A 10,012-nucleotide genomic window follows, 5' to 3' on the forward strand; every position below is an offset into this window, starting at 1 on the left:
CCCAAGGTATTCCTTTAGGGGCATGGCGAGTTCCTAGATTTTTTTATTTTTTGTCGCAAGTTAGTGGAATATGAGACTTTGTAAGGAAAAAATAAAAAAAGAAAAAAAAACATAATTTTCCGCTAACTTGTGACAAAAAAGTAAAAAATTCTAGGAACTCGCCGTGCCCCTCACGGAATACCTTGGGGTGTCTTCTTTCCAAAATGGGGTCACTTGTGTGGTAGTTATACTGCCCTGGCAATTTAGGGGCCCAAATGTGTGAGAAGTACTTTGCAATCAAAATCTGTAAAAAATGACCAGTGAAATCCGAAAGGTGCACTTTGGAATTTGGGTCCCTTTGCCCACCTTGGCTGCAAAAAAGTGTCACACATCTGGTATCGCCGTACTCAGGAGAAGTTGGGGAATGTGTTTTGGGGTGTCATTTTACATATACCCATGCTGGGTGAGAAAAATATCTTGGTCAAATGCCAACTTTGTATAAAAAAATTGGAAAGGTTGTCTTTTGCCAAGATATTTCTCTCACCCAGCATGGGTATATGTAACACCCCAAAACACATTCTCCAACTTCTCCTGAGTACGGCGATACCAGATGTGTGACACTTTTTTGCAGCCAAGGGTGGCAAAGGGACCCACATCCAAAGTGCACCTTTCGGATTTCACCGGTCATTTTTTACAGATTTTGATTGCAAAGTACTTCTCACACATATGGGCCCCTAAATTGCCAGGGCAGTATAACTACCCCACAAGTGACCCCATTTTGGAAAGAAGACACCCCAAGGTATTCCGTGAGGGGCATGGCGAGTTCCTAGAATTTTTTAATTTTTGTCGCAAGTTAGTGGAATATGAGACTTTGTAAGAAAAAAATAATAATTATCATCATTTTCCGCTAACTTGTGACAAAAAATAAAAAGTTCTATGAACTCACTATGCCCATCAGCGAATACCTTAGGGTGTCTATTTTCCGAAATGGGGTCATTTGTGGGGGTTTTCTACTGTTTGGGCATTGTAGAACCTCAGGAATCATGACAGGTGCTCAGAAAGTCAGAGCTGCTTCAAAAAGCGGAAATTCACATTTTTGTACCATAGTTTGTAAACGCTATAACTTTTACCCAAACCATTTTTTTTTTGCCCAAACATTTTTTTTATCAAAGACATGTAGAACTATAAATTTAGCTAAAAATTTATATATGGGTGTCGTTTTTTTTGCAAAATTTTACAGCTGAAAGTGAAAAATTTCATTTTTTTGCAAAAAAATCGTTAAATTTTGATTAATAACAAAAGAAGGAAAAATGTCAGCAGCAATGAAATACCACCAAATGAAAGCTCTATTAGTGAGGAGAAAAGGAGGTAAAATTCATTTGGGTGGTAAGTTGCATGACCGAGCGATAAACGGTGAAAGTAGTGTAGTGCAGAAGTGTAAAAAGAGGCCTGGTCATGAAGGGGGTTTTAGCTAGCGGGGCTGAAGTGGTTAAATACATCCCTAAAAGGGTATATCAGAATCAAGGTGCTGATAGGGTCATTCTCAATAACTTCACACACACGCTACTGTGCATATCCCAGTCTAATTCTGTCCGTAAAACCTATACCTGTCACCCAGCGCCTAAATACTAGGCCTCAAATTTATATCCAGCTAAATCTGTCGTTACTGCTGTACTGTTGTGGCTGGGCAAGTTATTTAGTGTCCGTCAAAGCACATTTTTTGTTCTGGGTTGAAATACAATTCCCAATTTAGCAATTTCCTAATTTAGTGGTTTCTGCTGTATCAGGCCTACTTTAAATACATCCCTAAAAGGGTATATCAGAATCAAGGTGCTGATAGGGTCATTCTCAATAACTTCACACACACGCTACTGTGCATATCCCAGTCTAATTCTGTCCGTAAAACGTATACCTGTCACCCAGCGCCTAAATACTAGACCTCAAATTTATATCCTGCTAAATCTGTCGTTACTGCTGTACTGTTGTGGCTGGGCAAGTTATTTAGTGTCCGTCAAAGCACAGTTTTTGTTCTGGGTTGAAATACAATTCCCAATTTAGCAATTTCCTAATTTAGTGGTTTCTGCTGTATCAGGCCTACTTTAAATACATCCCTAAAAGGGTATATCAGATTCAAGGTGCACATAGGGTCATTCTGAATAACTTCACACACACGCTACAGTGCATTTCCAAGTCTAATTCTGTCAGTAAACCTATACCTGTCACCCAGCATCTAAATACTAGGCCTCAAATTTATATCCTGCTAAATCTGTCGTTACTGCTGTACTGTTGTGGCTGGGCAAGTTATTTAGTGTCCGTCAAAGCACATTTTTTGTTCTGGGTTGAAATACAATTCCCAATTTAGCAATTTCCTAATTTAGTGGTTTCTGCTGTATCAGGCCTACTTTAAATACATCCCTAAAAGGGTATATCAAAATCAAGGTGCTGATAGGGTCATTCTCAATAACTTCACACACACGCTACTGTGCATATCCCAGTCTAATTCTGTCCGTAAAACGTATACCTGTCACCCAGCGCCTAAATACTAGGCCTCAAATTCATAGTCAGCTAAATCGGTGGTTACTGCTGTGCCTGTATTAGTGTAATACGGTACCTAAATAGATAGCCAGATAGTGTTAGGTGTCTGTAAAAAAAGGCCTGAATTTGAATTCAATACATTGGGCCAAATGATATTTTTGTTGTTGTGGTGAACGATAACAATGAGGAAAACATCTAGTAAGGGACGCGGACGTGGACATGGTGGTGGTGGTGTTAGTGGACCCTCTGGTGCTGGGAGAGGACGTGGCCGTTCTGCCACATCCACACGTCCTAGTGTACCAACTACCTCAGGTCCCAGTAGCCGCCAGAATTTACAGCGATATATGGTGGGGCCCAATGCCGTTCTAAGGATGGTAAGGCCTGAGCAGGTACAGGCATTAGTCAATTGGGTGGCCGACAGTGGATCCAGTACGTTCACATTATCTCCCACCCAGTCTTCTGCAGAAAGCGCACAGATGGCGACTGAAAATTAACCCCATCAGTCTGTCACATCACCCCCATGCATATCAGGGAAACTGTCTGAGCCTCAAGTTATGCAGCAGTCTCTTATGCTGTTTGAAGACTCTGCTGGAAGGGTTTCCTAAGGGCATCCATCTAGCCCTTCCCCAGCGGTGGAAGACATAGAATGCACTGACGCACAACCACTTATGTTTCCTGATGATGAGGACATGGGAATACCACCTCAGCAAGTCTCTGATGATGACGAAACACAGGTGCCAACTGCTGCGTCTTTCTGCAGTGTGCAGACTGAACAGGAGGTCAGGGATCAAGACTGGGTGGAAGACGATGCAGGGGACGATGAGGTCCTAGACCCCACATGGAATGAAGGTCGTACCACTGACTTTCACAGTTCGGAGGAAGAGGCAGTGGTGAGACCGAGCCAACAGCGTAGCAAAAGAGGGAGCAGTGGGCAAAAGCAGAACACCCGCCGCCAAGAGACTCCGCCTGCTACTGACCGCCGCCATCTGGGACCGAGCACCCCAAAGGCAGCTTCAAGGAGTTCCCTGGCATGGCACTTCTTCAAACAATGTGCTGACGACAAGACCCGAGTGGTTTGCACGCTGTGCCATCAGAGCCTGAAGCGAGGCATTAACGTTCTGAACCTTAGCACAACCTGCATGACCAGGCACCTGCATGCAAAGCATGAACTGCAGTGGAGTAAACACCTTAAAAACAAGGAAGTCACTCAGGCTCCCCCTGCTACCTCTTCTGCTGCTGCCGCCTCGGCCTCTTCTGCTTCTGCCGCCTCGGCCTCTTCTGCTGCTGCCGCCTCGGCCTCTTCCTCCGCCTCTGGAGGAACGTTGGCACCTGCCGCCCAGCAAACAGGGGATGTACCACCAACACTACCACCACCTCCGTCACCAAGCATCTCAACCATGTCACACGGCAGCCTTCAGCTCTCCATCTCACAAACATTTGAGAGAAAGCGTAAATTCCCACCTAGCCACCCTCGATCCCTGGCCCTGAATGCCAGCATTTCTAAACTAATGGCCTATGAAATGCTGTCATTTAGGCTGGTGGACACAGACAGCTTCAAACAGCTCATGTCGCTTGCTGTCCCACAGTATGTTGTTCCCAGCCGCCACTACTTCTCCAAGAGAGCTGTGCCTTCCCTGCACAACCAAGTATCCGATAAAATCAAGTGTGCACTACGCAACGCCATCTGTAGCAAGGTCCACCTAACCACAGATACGTGGACCAGTAAGCACGGCCAGGGACGCTATATCTCCCTAACTGCACACTGGGTAAATGTAGTGGCAGCTGGGCCCCAGGCGGAGAGCTGTTTGGCGCACGTCCTTCCGCCGCCAAGGATTGCAGGGCAACATTCTTTGCCTCCTGTTGCCACCTCCTCCTTCTCGGCTTCCTCCTCCTTTTCTTCCACCTGCTCATCCAGTCAGCCACACACCTTCACCACCAACTTCAGCACAGCCCGGGGTAAACGTCAGCAGGCCATTCTGAAACTCATATGTTTGGGGGACAGGCCCCACACCGCACAGGAGTTGTGGCGTGGTATAGAACAACAGACCGACGAGTGGTTGCTGCCGGTGAGCCTCAAGCCCGGCCTGGTGGTGTGCGATAATGGGCGAAATCTCGTTGCAGCTCTGGGACTAGCCGGTTTGACGCACATCCCTTGCCTGGAGCATGTGCTGAATTTGGTGGTGCAGAAGTTCATTCACAACTACCCCGACATGTCAGAGCTGCTGCATAAAATGCGGGCCGTCTGTTTGCGCTTCCGGCGTTCACATCCTGCCGCTGCTCGCCTGTCTGCGCTACAGCGTAACATCGGCCTTCCCGCTCACCGCCTCATATGCGACGTGCCCACCAGGTGGAACTCCACCTTGCACATGCTGGACAGACTGTGCGAGCAGCAGCAGGCCATAGTGGAGTTTCAGCTGCAGCACGCACGGGTCAGTCGCACTGCGGAATAGCACCACTTCACCACCAATGACTGGGCCTCCATGCGAGACCTGTGTGCCCTGTTGCGCTGTTTCGAGTACTCCACCAACATGGCCAGTGGCGATGACGCCGTTATCAGCGTTACAATACCACTTCTATGTCTCCTTGAGAAAACACTTAGGGCGATGATGGAAGAGGAGGTGGCCTAGGAGGAGGAGGAGGAGGAGGAAGAGGGGTCATTTTTAGCACTTTCAGGCCAGTCTCTTCGAAGTGACTCAGAGGGAGGTTTTTTGCAACAGCAGAGGCCAGGTACAAATGTGGCCAGCCAGGGCCCACTACTGGAGGACGAGGAGGACGAGGATGAGGAGGAGGTGGAGGAGGATGAGGATGAAGCATGGTCACAGCGGGGTGGCACCCAACGCAGCTCGGGCCCATCACTGGTGCGTGGCTGGGGGGAAAGGCAGGACGATGACGATACGCCTCCCACAGAGGACAGCTTGTCCTTACCCCTGGGCAGCCTGGCACACATGAGCGACTACATGCTGCAGTGCCTGCGCAACGACAGCAGAGTTGCCCACATTTTAACGTGTGCGGACTACTGGGTTGCCACCCTGCTGGATCCACGGTACAAAGACAATGTGCCCACCTTACTTCCTGCACTGGAGCGTGATAGGAAGATGTGCGAGTACAAGCGCACGTTGGTAGACGCGCTACTGAGAGCATTCCCAAATGTCACAGGGGAACAAGTGGAAGCCCAAGGGCAAGGCAGAGGAGGAGCAAGAGGTCGCCAAGGCAGCTGTGTCACGGCCAGCTCCTCTGAGGGCAGGGTTAGCATGGCAGAGATGTGGAAAAGTTTTGTCAACACGCCACAGCTAACTGCACCACCACCTGATACGCAACGTGTTAGCAGGAGGCAACATTTCACTAACATGGTGGAACAGTACGTGTGCACACCCCATGCAGACTAATTCTCTGCTGACATGAAGCCAGATTCTCTGTTACGGGACCTCTCTCCTCTGCTTGGGTGCTGGGCCTAAATATATGACAATGGACTGTTGCACTGGTGGCTGACGTGAAGCCTGATTCTCTGCTATGACATGCAGACTGATTCCCTGCTGACATGAAGACAGATTCTCTGTTACGGGACCTCTCTCCTCTGCCTGTGTGCTGGGCCTAAATATATGCCAATGGACTGTTGCAGTGGTGGCTGACGTGAAGCCTGATTCTCTGCTATGACATGCAGACTGATTCTCTGCTGACATGAAGCCAGATCCTCTGTTACGGGACCTCTCTCCTCTGCCTGGGTGCTGGGCCTAAATATATGACAATGGACTGTTGCACTGGTGGCTGACGTGAAGCCTGATTCTCTGCTATGACATGCAGACTGATTCTTTGCTGACATGAAGACAGATTCTCTGTTACGGGACCTCTCTCCTCTGCCTGTGTGCTGGGCCTAAATATATGCCAATGGACTGTTGCAGTGGTGGCTGACGTGAAGCCTGATTCTCTGCTATGACATGCAGACTGATTCTCTGCTGACATGAAGACAGATCCTCTGTTACGGGACCTCTCTCCTCTGCCTGGGTGCTGGGCCTAAGTATATGACAATGGACTGTTGCACTGGTGGCTGACGTGAAGCCTGATTCTCTGCTATGACATGCAGACTAATTCTCTGCTGACATGAAGACAGATTCTCTGTTACGGGACCTCTCTCCTCTGCCTGGGTGCCTGGGCCTAAATATATGCCAATGGACTGTTCCAATGTTGGGTGACGTGAAGCCTGATTCTCTGCTATGACATGCAGACTGATTCTCTGCTGACATGAAGACAGATTCTCTGTTACGGGACCTCTCTCCTCTGCCTGTGTGCTGGGCCTAAATATATGACAATGGACTGTTGCAGTGATGGCTGACGTGAAGCCTGATTCTCTGCTATGACATGCAGACTGATTCTCTGCTGACATGAAGCCAGATCCTCTGTTACGGGACCTCTCTCCTCTGCCTGTGTGCTGGGCCTACATATATGACAATGGACTGTTGCAGGGACCTCTCTCCTCTGCCTGTGTGCTGGGCCTAAATATATGACAATGGACTGTTGCAGTGGTGGCTGACGTGAAGCCTGATTCTCTGCTATGACATGCAGACTGATTCTCTGCTGACATGAAGCCAGATCCTCTGTTACGGGACCTCTCTCCTCTGCCTGGGTGCTGGGCCTAAATATATGCCAATGGACTGTTGCAGTGGTGGCTGACATGAAGCCTGATTCTCTGCTATGACATGCAGAGTGATTCTCTGCTGACATGAAGCCAGATCCTCTGTTACAGGACCTCTCTCCTCTGCCTGGGTGCTGGGCCTAAATATATGCCAATGGACTGTTGCAGTGGTGGCTGACGTGAAGCCTGATTCTCTGCTATGACATGCAGACTGATTCTCTGCTGACATGAAGACAGATTCTCTGTTACGGGACATCTCTCCTCTGCCTGGGTGCCGGGGCCTAAATATCTGAGAATGGACTGTTCCAGTGGTGGGTGACATGAAGCCAGATTCTCTGCTATGGGACCTCTCTCCAATTGATATTGGTTAATTTTTATTTATTTTATTTTTATTTTTATTCATTTCCCTATCCACATTTGTTTGCATGGGATTTACCTACATGTTGCTGCCTTTTGCAGCCCTCTAGCCCTTTCCTGGGCTGTTTTACAGCCTTTTTAGTGCTGAAAAGTTCGGGTCCCCATTGACTTCAATGGGGTTCGGGTTCGGGACGAAGTTCGGAACGGGTTCGGATCCCGAACCCGAACATTTCCGGGAAGTTCGGCCGAACTTCTTGAACCCGAACATCCAGGTGTCCGCTCAACTCTAATGATGACGTGTCAATGGACGTCACGTGGGTGCCCAAAAGAGAGGAATAGGAGGGGAGTTCAGAGGGAGAGATAGAGCAGCAGAGAGGGAGGGGAAAGAAGAGGAGCAGGCACAGCTCGCAGGGGACAGGAGACAAAAAGCAGACTGCAAATTTATCTGGAGCTAGCCATCCACGGTCACATCTGACGTTTCCAAGACGCTGGCACATGGCTCCGCAGTGTGGGCTTTTTTTTTACGTGTCAGCTGCTGACAATAGTGTTGCCATCTGCAGCCTGTGCTGTCAACGCATAAGTCGCGGTAAGCCCAACACTCACCTACGGACGACCGCCTTAAGAAGGCACCTGGCCTCTCATCACCGAGCCCAGTGGGTGCAACACCTTCAGAACCCACAAAGCCACACTCCCGGCACTCCACATCCTGCCTCTTCTCCCTTTTCCTCCCATTTGTCCTCCACTCCACTTTCTACCCTGCCATTGTCGTGTTCATCTTGTATAAGGCAGGCTTCCATAGTCCAAATGTTCGAGCGTAAAAAGATGATGATGCCGTATAACCCTCTTGCCCAACGGCTGACCACTGGCTTGTTGGAACTGCTAGCTTGCCAACTACTGCCATATAAACTGGTAGACTCGGAGGCCTTTAGAAAATTTGTGGCCATTGGCACACCGCAATGGAAGGTCCCCGGAAGGAAAAATTTCTCCCAGAAGGGCATCCCAGCGCTATATGGCCATGTTCAGCAGCACATGAATATATCTCTGGCACACAGTGTTGGTGCCAAGATACATCTGACCACAGACACGTGGTCTAGCAAACACGGGCAGGGAAGGTACATAACTTGAACCTTCTGACGGCCATCAAGCATGTAATCTGTGGATTTGGTGTTACCGCCACGGATTGCATGCAGGCCTGCCTCGTCTTCTCCTCCTCCTACTCCATCCTCTGTCTCCCCCTTGGCTGATTCCTCCTTTTCCACTACTGTTACAAAACTGTTAGTTACCCTGTTAGTCTGAATGGATGAAGCACATGGTGAGAACAATGGATGGCGGCCATTTTAACTCACAGACACTGTTTGGACTTTTCTACACGGTGCCATCTCGCCGGTATTTGGTGCACAGAGACATCATTCAGTAGTTTGAAACTACCAAACAGGGGACACATTTATTAGTGACTATTTTCTGTATAACTTGTATATTTTCGGTGTAATGTCGGAATATTTATGCTGTCTCCGATTGACAGTCTATATGATTTATGTGAATAAATTAAAATCGGTAATAAAGGAGATTCTAACTTATTATCATAAATATCAAGCTAAAACAAGCTTGTGATCTGCGTTGAATTGAAGACAAAACCCAGTTATAGACAAAATATATATGTAATTTATTAATACAATTTATAGTGCAAAATAATATATATAACAAAATTGGCGGTAATAAAATTCAATCAATGATATGCAAAATAGTGGTAAAGACAAAAATAATTGAGAACATATATCTATATATACACAATTATGCCTTCTTATAATAATACCCCTCACTTATATTAAAAGTCAATTTAATACTTGATTTCTCTCAGCCGACAAATGTCCGATTAAACCCAATCTGGTTTATCTTTTATCTATATAAATATATATATATTATCAACCATACTGGTCTAGAACTGAATTCAATTCCTTGGAGATAATACTGTGCTTTCACTAGTATATTTTTAATCTCCCTGTATTGGATTAATTTTCAGGATGATGCTGCAGGTACACCCCAATCTTATTCCAAAACAGATACTATACACAAAGTATGGTTAATTGAATATATCTATAGATATGTATTATATTAATTAATTATCCTATAAAATATAGGTAAGGTTATACTATACCAAAATGTCAGCTAGCAGAAATCAGTTTCAATGGTTCTAAGATGGCTGCCTCCAATGACTGGCAAGGTGGTCAAGATGATGTTCAGAGAGAGAGCGAGATCCATCCTTTCTGTCAACCCATACCATCTTTTTATCCTATCTTAGAAAGGGCTTGGCCAAGTTTTATCATTAACTAGTGACCTCACTTTATAATTAATAGAACCTTCCTCTAGGGAAAAATATACCCTAGATCTTTGTTACCCTAACACTAGATGGCACTAGTATTCCATACAAAAAAATCGAAGCATTCATTTATTTCTCTTATTCATATAATAGCACTAAAATGTAATCTAAGGTTTCAGACAAACCTTGAGAAG

This window comes from Bufo gargarizans, chromosome 6 (genome assembly GCF_014858855.1).
Source record: "Bufo gargarizans isolate SCDJY-AF-19 chromosome 6, ASM1485885v1, whole genome shotgun sequence".
In the NCBI taxonomy this organism is placed as follows: domain Eukaryota; kingdom Metazoa; phylum Chordata; class Amphibia; order Anura; family Bufonidae; genus Bufo; species Bufo gargarizans.